The following is a 12,500-nucleotide window of genomic DNA, read 5'->3' as shown; positions in this document are numbered from 1 at the left end:
AACAAGGAGAAGCGAGAACCACTTAAATGGAGGATTCTATTGTATTTCTGCCTTTGTTCCCCATAGCAACTGGGGATCGAAAAGCACCAAATTTGATGACTTATTAAGGGAAAGACGAAGTAAGAGCATGCTATTGAAGACGTTGCAACATATGTCGGGGGGGCCTCCGTTGATTGTGTACAAACAAAATACGAGTCCAAAGGTAGGGTAATAAAGGGTTTAGCTAATGGAGAAATTGACTCTTCCGGGAACCAGTAACGCGTAAACCATGTCAAACCAAGACCGATCAATATCCGAACGGAACGGATTCGAACTTCTCCTAGAAAAGTTTCCGGTGCGAAATTCAAAAAAATGAGTAATTCAAAGGAAAGAATGAATTTGAGGCATGCGCCGGACTGAGAGACTGATTCCTTTCTCCGGGACCATTTCTTTGTTTGCGTCAGAGAATCCCGCACCCTGTTTGCAATCAATGCAAATTAACATTGCTCAAGACCCCGAGAAGGCCCTGATAGAAGTGGGACCGTCCTCTTCTGAGCTTTGAAGTCCCTTTTCCATTTCCGTAATTCCTTTACGACAAAATCCCCTGCTAATCCCCCAGCACGCAGTTGTCCAACCTGGGTTTTTAGATAGTGGTTGATTGCCCTGGATTCGTAACTACTACCCTCGCCCCCCCAACATCTTTTTATTACGATTCGCTCATTTTGAAGGTTCGTTCTGCTTTTGGTCTTCAAGAAATTCATAATATTTCTGAATTCCCGTTTTTGCGCTGGGTCAAGCGTGTCCCCCTCCAGAAAATCCGTAATGGGATCGTCCTGAGCAGGCGGGGCGTCCTGAGCAGGTGGGGGTCCAGAATCAATTCCAAAGTCCAGTGCCAACTTCATGATCAAAATCAACTATCACCTTCTCGGGACTCGACCTGGAACTTCTTTCACTTTAATATGCCTCGTTCAATGAGAAAGCATCTGATCGAAGAGCAGCACTAAAGAAGCACGCTAGACTTCCTACTTTTGGGGTTTTTAAGGTGACCGATGCCTTTCAAAAGTGTGCTTTGGGCCCATCCTTAGTACTTGACGCAGAATGGAGCTAGTTATCCATTTTCAAAAGCGGATTCGGTGGTTCAAGAAGTAGAATTATGCATAGATTGCCGAAAGAAAGACGAATAAAGACGAATGGAAAGGCCTGTGGACATGACCAAAACAAGGGCTAGTAGCACTTTTCTCAGGAATTGCCCCTGCAGACGGAGGACAAAGGGTTTTCATCTCGCGAAGAATCAGCAGTTGTGTTGTATATTGACTAAGCTAAATACCATTTTCACTACTTTTGGCCACAGGCGAGATAGAGTTTTTTCTTGAAATTGAGTTCGGACCGATTACTCATAGAAAATGACTACAAAGCAAGGCGAAAGCATGGAGAATTCAATACTGACGAGAAGGTATTAGTTAGTGGGTGCAAACGAGCTTTTCCAACCAAGCTAGCGTGTGATTGCGATGAAATACTTTTGGGCGGGGCATTACCGATACTAAGATGAAATTCGAAATGAGAAAGGGCTTCGAGCCTCATGCTTTCCTGTTTTATTTGGTTGGGAAATGGCTCTTTCCTGATCTCTTTTTGAAATAATTCTATCTCTGTTTGCTAAGTATGTCAATTTCTCCTTAGTAACAAGGCCAAAACCGGGGTTTTACAAGTTTTGACTCATTTTTGACCCGATCATCCCGATCGTGCCGCCGTGGAGTCTTATCTTTGTCTGGCTCCGATCTCTGGAAGCGATTAAACTTCTTCTGCGGGTTATTCTTCTACTGCTTATTGCCGGACCCTTCTTTCCTCTTATACGGATTGGGAAAGTATTTCTATTATACGTATATTCTTAAACACATGACACCTTAGGCGCACACTTTATTCGGACAGTGGGGCACGATGCTCTAAAAGAACTTATTGAAAAAAAACATAGCGGTAACGGCTGTTTTAGAAAGCACCTCTTCCTTTCCTGAAACTCAAACAACCTACTAGGCTACTAAAAGGCTAATCCAGACGAAGAAGATAGCGAGAAAACGACTCCTCAAGCCGAAGTAAGGGCGGGACCATCTTCTTTTCTGACCGTTTGGAGCTGCTCACAAGGCCTAAACCTTCCTGTAATCCCTGGAGCTTCGTCAGAGCCTTTTCCTTCCCCACAGGCCAGAGCTCAATTTACCTTCGCCACAGCTCTAAAATAAGGAGAATCAGCTCAAGATAAAAGGGCTCGCACTCAATTGATCCGGGTCAACACTTCCTGTATCTGGTTTCGGCTTTATTTTGACTCCTTGTAGGGGCTCATGACAGTCCTGTAGGGGATCCAAAGGCTTTCGAGCAGTAGCGGCAGCGGGGCGGGAGAGTTGGTTATTCAATTGATCCTCTGATGTTGGCCCTTCTGCATCATCCAGCAAGGCTCGGAAGTCTGAGCTATTAAGGTGCGGTTGACGGATAAGAGGCCTTCGATATGTTAAGGGAGAGAGGGGAGAGTCATTCCAGAGTTGGGTGGGAATCGTTGATAGAAATTTGGATTTTCCCTGAGGTACGATAGCGTCTGAACTAAAGAAAGGGAATATGGAAAGTGAATGTGGTAAAGGATACCAAGAGTAGGTTCCCTGAATGATTTTTAGGCGTATTTTCTTTGAACAAATAAATCTATAAAGAAAATAGGATGGATCTTCCACCTATGCTATGAGTGAATCTTATCATCACTGGCGAGTGGTATCGTATCACCGTCTTCGTCCTGAAAACATCTGCAGAGCTAAGCCAGTGTAGGCTTTGACACTACTTATATTCGCTACAAGTATTACACTCGCTTCGCTACACTCTTCTCTTATGCTTCGCGCTTCGCATAGGCTAAATAAGCCGCTCATCCCTGGCGAATCCTACCCACATAGGAATGCGGAACCATCGGGGAAAGGCAAAACATATTCAATCCCAGGAGAGAAGTCACTGGTTCGATAGGACCAGGGAGAGGACCCTGATCACCTTGCCAACGAATTCAAGGCCTTAGGAAAATCATCCTACAATGGACCGTAGGGACTGAGAACGAAGAAGACATAAAAATAAGGTTAGGGGGGATAAAAAGAAAACCTCCTCCCATTCAAAGTCGTCTTCAAGTACCTTTTTGATTCTTTACCGAGTATGGATGGATCAACTATAGGTTCGAGTTTAGCCAAGATACGTACACGGCTAAGTGTATGAAAATCCAAGAGAGAATCATAAAATCTAAAAGCTAGGAAGGAGAAGACCGGGTGATTGAATATGACTTGCTAACAGATCCTACTCTTCCTTAAGCGCTAGTTCTATTCACGATGGTTCAGTTTCGAGAGCAGCTAAAGTAGTTACCTAATAAGATAGATGAATATTCCACGATCTACGATTATAAAAATCTTCTTATAGAAGTCTAGTTCTTTCTTCTTTTAGAAAAGGAAGTCTTGCTCTCCTTTCTTGCCGCTACTTGCGTTGCGAGCCAATCTTCAAACTGTTACGGAGAAGTCGTTTACTGATTAGCTGCTTGAACGTTGAAATATTTCGGCATATCTGCTCTTAGGTTAGTACGAGAACTCGACTCTACTCGTGCTATAGTCGAGGATGTACTTATACTACTCTAAAGAGGGATCAATTAATGGGGTGCATTTTTCTTAGGGCAATTCTAGGCAAGACCTTGAATCACAGGGTTTGTTCCTGGCAACCCAGCATTCTTTATCTTGGCGTAGATTGGTGTGATGGGACGGATGCCGTGAAAAAGCTTTTTTCTTTGACCGGAATCAACAGGTGTGAACCCATCTAGGATGAGTCAAACATAGGGGGAAGGGCCTCCTGGCAATATCCGGCATACTAGTAATCGATTATTTGGCCTTTTGCGATCGAACAACCTATGAACAGTTGTAGCCTACATAACCTACCTACCCAGACCAAGGGAAGAAGGTATCAGATCACTGTAGTTCTAGACCCCTTTTTTCAAATAAAGGAAGTGACAACGTTTGCCCGAAGAGGTTGAATCAATAGTAAGAAGATACCACCCAGGCACAGAATCCGAAATAACAATCAGGAATAGGACTAGGAGAATGAGGTCTAATTTACGGAGTCAAGCTGTAATTGGGCTTAGTGCTCCGATTGCGCCTTAGGACTAGGACTGATAGGTAAATGCCCCTTACTCAACCAATGAAGGCGGGTAGGGCTTTTCTTTCTTTTGTTTAGGATTGGCAAGAGGATGGCTGCCTCGGCTTCAAAGCTGTTAGAGAATGCGCTCTTATCACTACAGGGACGCGAGAGAAATTCCTCGAAGGTAGTATTAAAGGGATGGGGCATTACCGGTGTTAGCGACGAAGGGATTGTTTGCAAGAGAAGGTTGCCCTGTTAAGATACGAACAGGGGGCATGCCACGCATAATAGTAAAAAAAAGGGCAGAGAAGAGGATTGAGGGACAGAAGGAGCTGGAGGCCAACAAGGAATAGAAGAAGCTGTTCCACTCGTAGCTCTTCTTCTTTTTTTAAAGCTTAACTCACATTTCGGGAGCGGATGCTGCTCGAGCTAAAGATATGCCCCCAACTCTTGAACAGCTCTCACTTGCCTTGGCCGATAGCTTAGATGACCGACCGTTAGGCATGGTTACCAATGATTTCACAGTATATATCTTGTTTGGTGAGCCAACCGGCTTCACCCGAGGATGAAGGTAGTAGAACAAAGAGGAGCCGCATCTTTTCCTGGCCGGAGAGGAATCAAGGTCCATCTCATTAAGGCCGAACATTTAGTCTCGTTCCCGATAACAATAGGGAACATCTGGTCTTGTTTGGTTTTTCTTTCAAGGATTTTTTCTTTCTTGCAATTCTGCGAACTTTGAATGCATCATTTCCTCCATTTCTCGGAACTTATCGCGGAATCTAGGCCCACTAGGACTCGGCGGGATTTCTGGTAAATCAAGCTCTCTCAGGGGTGGAAGCCAGCCCCCACTACTCGATGTTATCACTCTGCAGGATTCGACAATGGATTTGTCTTCCTCAGTCTCTTCGAACTTTTCCAATCCTGCTATTTTCCCCAAGTCTTCTTGAGTAATATGATCCCTGAGGGTCAATCCTTTCCCTTCCCCCCTTTGCCCTTTCAAATGAAAAAGAACTACCAATGCAAAAAAATGAAATGAAATGAACAATTGCTACTTCTTTATTAAATTACACCGAAAAGAAAGTCTGTAAAAAACAAGAGCCAACCTAAAACTTAACTACCCCTTGCCCTCCCACTGAACCCTTCTTTCTATCCAAAAAAAGGAAGAGCGCACCAAAAAAAAAAAATAATCCAGAAAAAACTCCGCAACTTACGCTCTCATTGCAGCGGCACCTGTTAAAGTGGCGGCAAGAAAGAAAAGACCAAAAAGAAGGTTTTTTTAATACCTCTGACGAACCGAACCAAGCAGTCTGATCATCCTTGCCCGTCCCCCTCTTCTGTCAACCGTTGAAAGAGCATAGCCCAGGAATGAACCATATCGATCCAAGGTTGCAAGGAAAGAAGAAAGGTAAACCAGACCATAGGAATCTTCTGATGAAGTCAATCAGAGAGGACGGTTAGGTTCTTTGTTGCCTCATCTGCTTAGCTTATAGAATTACACGGTTTATCACGATAGACATTCCAATCAATGGTTGGACGATCAATACCATCGAACTATTCCATTCCACTGCTGAATGACGGAAACGGAAGCTTTTTCTTACTGATGGACTGATCCTGGGAGTTCAGACTGACGGTTAGATGGTTGTTCGCTTGTGTGCTTATTTTCCTTCCCCACTCAAAAACAAGTGTTACAGAATGTTCTTCAATTCAAATAGGTATGATCCCGTCCATCCTTCCAGAGCTAGGCACCTGCTTCAGAATGAGAATCTTCGACAGAGATCGTTCCTTCAGTTTAGCAATCAATTAGATCCATACTGACTTAGCTTGAAGCATGGCTTGCCGTTTCGAGGCTCGATGCTACTCTTGGGAACATTATTGATACATCGACTTTCAAGCATCTCGTAGTTGAGCGGTACTGCCATCAACAGTACCAAGATGGAAAGGGACTGCTGAACATGGATAGAACGAGAGTCGAACTCGCATGTCTCTCTTTTCCTGTTAGTTAGGAAAGAAAGCCGATATAAACAGCTCCATATTAGCGAATTGCCTCTGACTACTCTTCCCAGGCTGGTCAAACTATAGGATTCCCATTCACTTAGTAAACTTATTGGACAGACGGGTCAACCACTTGACCGAGGGGAGTAAGGTTCGTCACCACAGTCCCGATAGAAGGTCGAGTTTAAAAACAAACCGAAGACAAAGCAACGAATGAAAGGAAGGACGGCTCGCTTCGCTTTACAACCAGGGCGGGTCTCGCTGCCGGATCAATGCGCAGGACGCACGATCTACAAACAACAATAGAGAGAGCCAACCAAGAACGAAAGAACCTGGAAACAAACCCGCGAGCGAATACCAAACAGAGTAAGAAGGAGGAAGGGCCGAAGGCGGCTTACTAAGCGAGAAGGCTCCAAGCAATAACGCATTAGAAGGGAGCTTGCTGCTTTGCAACCTAAGCGGTATAGCTAAGCTTACTCATCAAGGGCCGATAGATAGAGCTGCTCTTGTTGCTAATGGAGAAAGATTGGAGTGAAGTTTAGTATGCTTTCTAAGATCAGAGGAGGAAAAGAATGAAGGTGTGGGCGGGAAGGAGGAGGCAAGGCCCCCTCAATGTGTATTCGACTACTCATTACGGAACCACCGATTGATCCGATTAGACTTCCCGCGGGGTAGCGCGGGGAACTTGCTGAATCAACTCCTTGGAATCGGAGGCCTGACTGAGGGTCAATCCAATGGTAACCTCAACCTAGGAATGCCTGTTTCACTTCCTTGACAGAGCCAACTGAGATGCTCTGTCTCGATGTTGACCTAACATGGATTGATTCTAAATTATGAATCAAAAATCCTGATCTCGCAAAGGATCCGCAATAGCTGTGTGTACTCGAGGACTCTTAGGGAAAGAAAAGCACTTTTCTCTCTCAGCAGTTAGACCGGCTATGGGTGGGTTGGTTATATACTGCGCCTTCCTTCTTCGAACCTTTTGGTATGTATTGCCCCCTAACTATAGATCAGATCCACCGGACCAGAAACTCAATTCCGCACTGCTGCTGAGTCGTCGGACTTATCCACCTCAGGGATTCGTGGAATTTCCGTTTTTGAATTGCGTTGGGGGAAATCTACCAAAGCTAGGCAGATAGATAGACTCCTTTCCCGCTGCTAAGGGAGAGCAAGAAACTAAATCAAATGATTGTTTTTTTTCACCAGCGCCCTTTTTTTTGCGGGTACTAAGAGTCCTCTCACTACCAACCAGCAGACATCATCATCTGGCTGGGTCTTGCCTGGTATCAACAACGAGAAAGAAGAACCAAATGGAAACAGCAACTAACTATGGCTCTTGGCCCAGACAACGTCCTAGGCGTAGGGGAGATCAAAACAAGAAGTCACGCCTAGACGACGACGCCCGTCCTGGGCTGCAGTAAGTAGATCGAGAGGTCGTTCCGCCCCTTGTCCCCGAAGATGGGTAATATGTTCTCATACAATGTTGCTCCAACTTTTTTCTAGAGGGCCTAGCTGGCGAGCGATCCCAGTCCGCGGCAGAGAACAAGACAGCAAGCGAGCGTACCTTTGTTCGCTTCTTTTCCACCAAGCACAGAAGTTTAAGGAGAACTGTAGGTCGGTGGCTACCTAAGGAAACTCCGATTCGATCCGCCCCCCCGGCTGGGAGGCATCTACCTCATCCCGATCACAAGGAGAGGTTCACCATGATGGGGGGTCAGGTACTTTAATTCTTTGCGTTCCGGAAAGAATGAAATGCATAGGGGACCATCCTTTTTTTTTGCGGCATGCTCTCTGATTTACGGATTCGCAGGGGGCCGAGGGCCAACCTTAGTTGACTGACAATGACAAAGGCTTGCGAAACAAAGTAGCGCCTTTGAAATGGAATCTTAATTAACTATCAGTGGTGCGAAGCAGCTTAGCCCCGGGGAGCTAAAGGTTATACCTTTGTAAGCGAACTGTGGTTCTTCTATGTAGGGTATTCCTCCTTTACTCTCTTAATTAACGTCGAGCTAAGTGACTTTGTGTAGCGTAGTAGAATGAAGGCTACGTACGCACCGACACTCTCTTATCCCTAAGCCTCTTCGCTAACTCGCTCGCCTACAAAAATGAGTAGGCGAGGCTAGGCAAACTCAGCCGCTGACTTTGACTGTACTGTAGTAGACTTTCTAGCCTTTTATTTTAGAACCCTTTCTCATGTTCTTTCATCCATCAAGTAGGCGAACCGTCAGGTCCTTAGTAGCGTTGACAAAGAAGAAGAGCCGGTGAAAAAAAAAAAAAGAAAGCTAGAATTTCCAATAGTGAGACCAGCTTGACAAGCTACCTTTCCTCTTGATATGAGGTGCGAAGAGAAACATCTCTTTTTTATGACTTCCACTTCTCGATCCCGGCCCGGAAAAGTGACCGACCCCTTGATGAATGAAAGAAAGGGTTTATGAGCCCTAGCCCTGTAAGCCCACACCTGTGTAGAGTAGATCGTTCAACACCTGCGGCACAAACCCATTTTGGACCAATTGGTCCGTATATCATAGGCGACCGAACGGCCGCCCCCCGTCTTACTAGACCAACCTGCTATAATTATTCCATAAACACCTAGCGAAGATATGGCAAACAAATAAAGTAGCCCTATGTTCGGATCTGACATACCATACCATAATCAAAAGGTACAACGGCCCAAGCGACCAGACTTAACATAAATGTAGCCACTGGAGCCATTCTAAAAAGGGAGAAATTAGCACTACTTGGTGAAATAGGTTCTTTTAGAATCAATTTCAAACCATCTGCTAGAGGTTGTAACAATCCGAACGATCCCACTACATCAGGACCCTTTCGACGTTGCACAAAAGCCATTACTTTACGTTCAGCTAGCACTAAAAAGGCTACTCCTAGTAGAAGTGGTAGAATTAAACAAAGTATTTCCGCTGGAACAGCTATGTACGTTTTCGATTTTCTATTCACTCATGATCGGGCCTGACCTGGTCGACCCGATCAAACTATTTCACTTATGATCTGGCCTGGTTGACCCAATCATGATATTGAAGGATGGGACCTTTTATCGAAAAACTCCGGATCCCGAGAAGTTTTGAAGATGGTGCTCCTGTTACGTTACTTCGAATGGAATCCTCACTTGACTAAGCATAAGCGAAAACGTGGCTGAGAGTAAGCAATCCCCTTTCCTAGTGGTTGAGTCATGATCAGAAATATTGCGAAAGAAAGTGAAATGTCCTATCGTCGTCCCAATTTGGGTAATCCACGATGTCTCCATTTTATGTATCCATCTTGACTCGTTTTCGGTGTATCGATAGTTCGTTGTATTACACTTTGAACTAACCTAGAGGCCGTGCTTAGGCGAAAATCGATATCAGTGAAGTAATCCCGGAACTCTAGAAATCGTGAAGAATTTATTCCATTTTGTTAAATATCGCGAATATAGTGGAAAAAACTCTAGAACATTCCTTTGAATGGAATTGTTCATTGGGTTCGACTTGTTGTTCGACAAAATAGAAAGCTGGTCTCTCGTATGTTATTGTAAGGTGATTCATTTCATAATATTTCTTATGTGCGGTTTCAAGATGCTAAAAAAGTAGATTTGGTAATCGGCTTTTGAGCTCCATTATGTGGACTTCATCAATTTGTGAATTATGGACTTGGCGGTAGTGGTCAATACTAACTGCACCGTCTAAATGCTCCCTGACCAAGTTTGCGTACTCGTCAGGGTTGAGTTGAGGGGGCAGCCCGTGCGCTAATTGGGCTTCGAGGTGGCTATACGCGAAAAAAGCTCGCTTTCTACTGAGGCCTGTTCTGTCCTAACTGTTCCAGAATGTTATTTGTTTCATAGGAAGATTCCAAAAGCACATTGATGCCGAAAGAATCTTCGGAACCGGTGGAGAGGCTATTCTGATTGAAGGCTAGACAAATAACATGACTGAGGTATGTAAATAAAACCTGTGAAATAGCTATATAATATGATCTAAATAGAGAAGAATACCAAAGATAATGGATTGCAAAATAAGCTTTTTAGCTTTCTTTTTCTTTTGTGCGCGCTTTTCGCCTGCCTTCCCGACCGCGGATAGGCTACGGGGCTTTGCACTTCGGCCCCATTGTGTGAATACCACATCAAGGTGACAGGATTCGAACCTATGGCCCTCTGTACCCAAAACAGATGCGCTGACCAGACTGCGCTACACCTCGTCTCCCCCTCAGAACATATGGATCTACCCGATCCATAAAGAAAAGAACCACCGCTTTTAGGAAATTTTGACAATTCTCTTTCACTTGCATTTTCTTTCGTGAAGGCTCGCTCTCGTTCTTCTTACATCTTGCCCTTTTTTCTTGAGAATTGTATCTGTGGCTACTGCTGTTTTGCCAGTCTGTCTGTCCCCAATAATGAACTCTCGCTGACCGCGCCCTATAGGGATCATCGAATCGATAGCAATAAGCCCTGTTTGAAGAGGTTCGTATACGGAACGCCTGGAAATTCTACTTGGAGCAGGAGATTCAATTAAGCGAGATTCGGAAGCTACAATTTCGCCTCTCCCATCAATAGGTTTAGCCAGAGCATTTATAACACGACCCAAGTTATATACGCTCACGGGTATCTGAGCAATTCTTCCTGTTGCTTTTACAAAACTTCCCTCTTGATGCTAAACCATAGCTCTAACTGAGTCAAATTCCACAATTTCTAAGAACGATATGCTTTTTTTCATTTTCCACTGTGAAAGCTTCTCTCAATCCCTCCTAGTCCTTTCTTTCCTGGGCACAGGCTTACCTGGTTGACCGCCCACATTCATTCATTGTTCGTTCTGTTGTGGAATCGAACCACAGAGCTAGCGCAATTGGGATTTAGAGTCCCATGCGTGAAACTAAAGAGGATTTTCAGTCCTCTGCTCTACCAGCCAGAACCTAGAAGGACACTTCACACCCGATTTGACACAGCTAGACTGGAAACACTGCTTGTCAAGAGCACAGACCCCAGTATAGAATACTTTTTTGAGTATGTTGGTAAGGTCCGGTCATCCGCTTCTGTGCTTGCACTTCTGCGTAACTAGGGGTGCAAGTCCAGTACAGCGTACTTTCATAATTGAATCAAAAGCGTCGATACATGAAAAATCTCTATATACGATATTTATGACACAGAATGTTGTTCTTTCAACATGATTCCTCAACAATTTTTTCATTGTAACTGACTCTCCGTTCTCTCCGTTCCACTTTGGTTTTCTACTAATAATTACCATGATGAATTTCTCTTACTGCTTGGTTCCGCATTGGATTTTGGAAACTTTTGTTTAGAAAGTGGTGTCACGACCGTGGGGATCAAATGGATGGTTCAGGAAAGTCTAGTGAAGCGGCACGGTCTAATCATATAGATGACCATAGTGGTATGGTTCCATAGAAAACTACTGGAGGCCATTACCGCCACCGAAATGGTTTCCATGCTCCGTTGGATGATTTGACGATATCGCAGTATCAAGCTAGAACGGTTTCAATTTGTAGGACGGGAAAGAAACCTCATCCTTTGGTGCACACTAACCGATGAAGCTCAACCCTCTCTCGAACTGAGCTATTTCCGCTTTTTCGAACAAAAAGTTCGAGTAGTTCAGTGAAAAAACGGTCAAGCTTTCTTCCATCCTTCCTAGCTCCTCGAGCTTGCACCCGCTCGACGCCTTTTTCATTGTTCGTTCTGAGGTGGATTCGAACCACTCTCTCCGTTTGGATTTCGAGTCCAAAAGGCCCGGCGAAAGAGGATTTTCAGTCCTATGCCCGCTGCCAGCCAGAACGGGATTTTTCCACTTCACACCCACACAATCGGGATTTGATGAAATAGCTACGTTTTTTTCTTATTTGATTCGGATACTGTCAATCTACTGTCCATCTTTCTCTTTAGTTTTCTCCTTTCTTTCTCCTCAACCTATCTCCTTTGGATGGACTTACGAAAGAATAATATCTAATCTCCCCATCGCGGTTAGGATCCCATGAACCAGGAGCGCCAGCACCGGTTCCTCGATCTTCCTACTGGAGGCATGGTCATGGCTTTCATTCATTCATTTCATTCTTTGTTCTGTTGTGGAATCGAACCACTCAAAGGATTATAGAGTCCTATTTACCAACCAGTCAGAACCAATATTTCTCTGTTATATTCTGTTTTTTCTTTGTCAGCTAGCACAATTTGGATTTCGAGTCCAATGCGCTAACGCTTTCTTTAGGTTTTCTTGCTTGATTTTTATACGATTTTTTGAGCAACTAGCGCGAAAGCCGTTGCGCGTTAGCGCATCCGTTTTCTTGCTCTTTCTCCGGGCTTTGACCATGTCTCCCGATACAATATTCAGTACATATGGCGCAAGACGATTCCACATATATATCGAGGTCGGAATGGGATCGGGTGTTTTCACGTCTCACCG

The sequence above is a fragment of the Triticum urartu genome, unplaced genomic scaffold (genome assembly GCF_056163025.1).
Source record: "Triticum urartu cultivar PI428250 unplaced genomic scaffold, HENAU_Tu73 scaffold1, whole genome shotgun sequence".
In the NCBI taxonomy this organism is placed as follows: domain Eukaryota; kingdom Viridiplantae; phylum Streptophyta; class Magnoliopsida; order Poales; family Poaceae; genus Triticum; species Triticum urartu.
Note: the sequence above shows the minus strand (reverse complement) of the source record.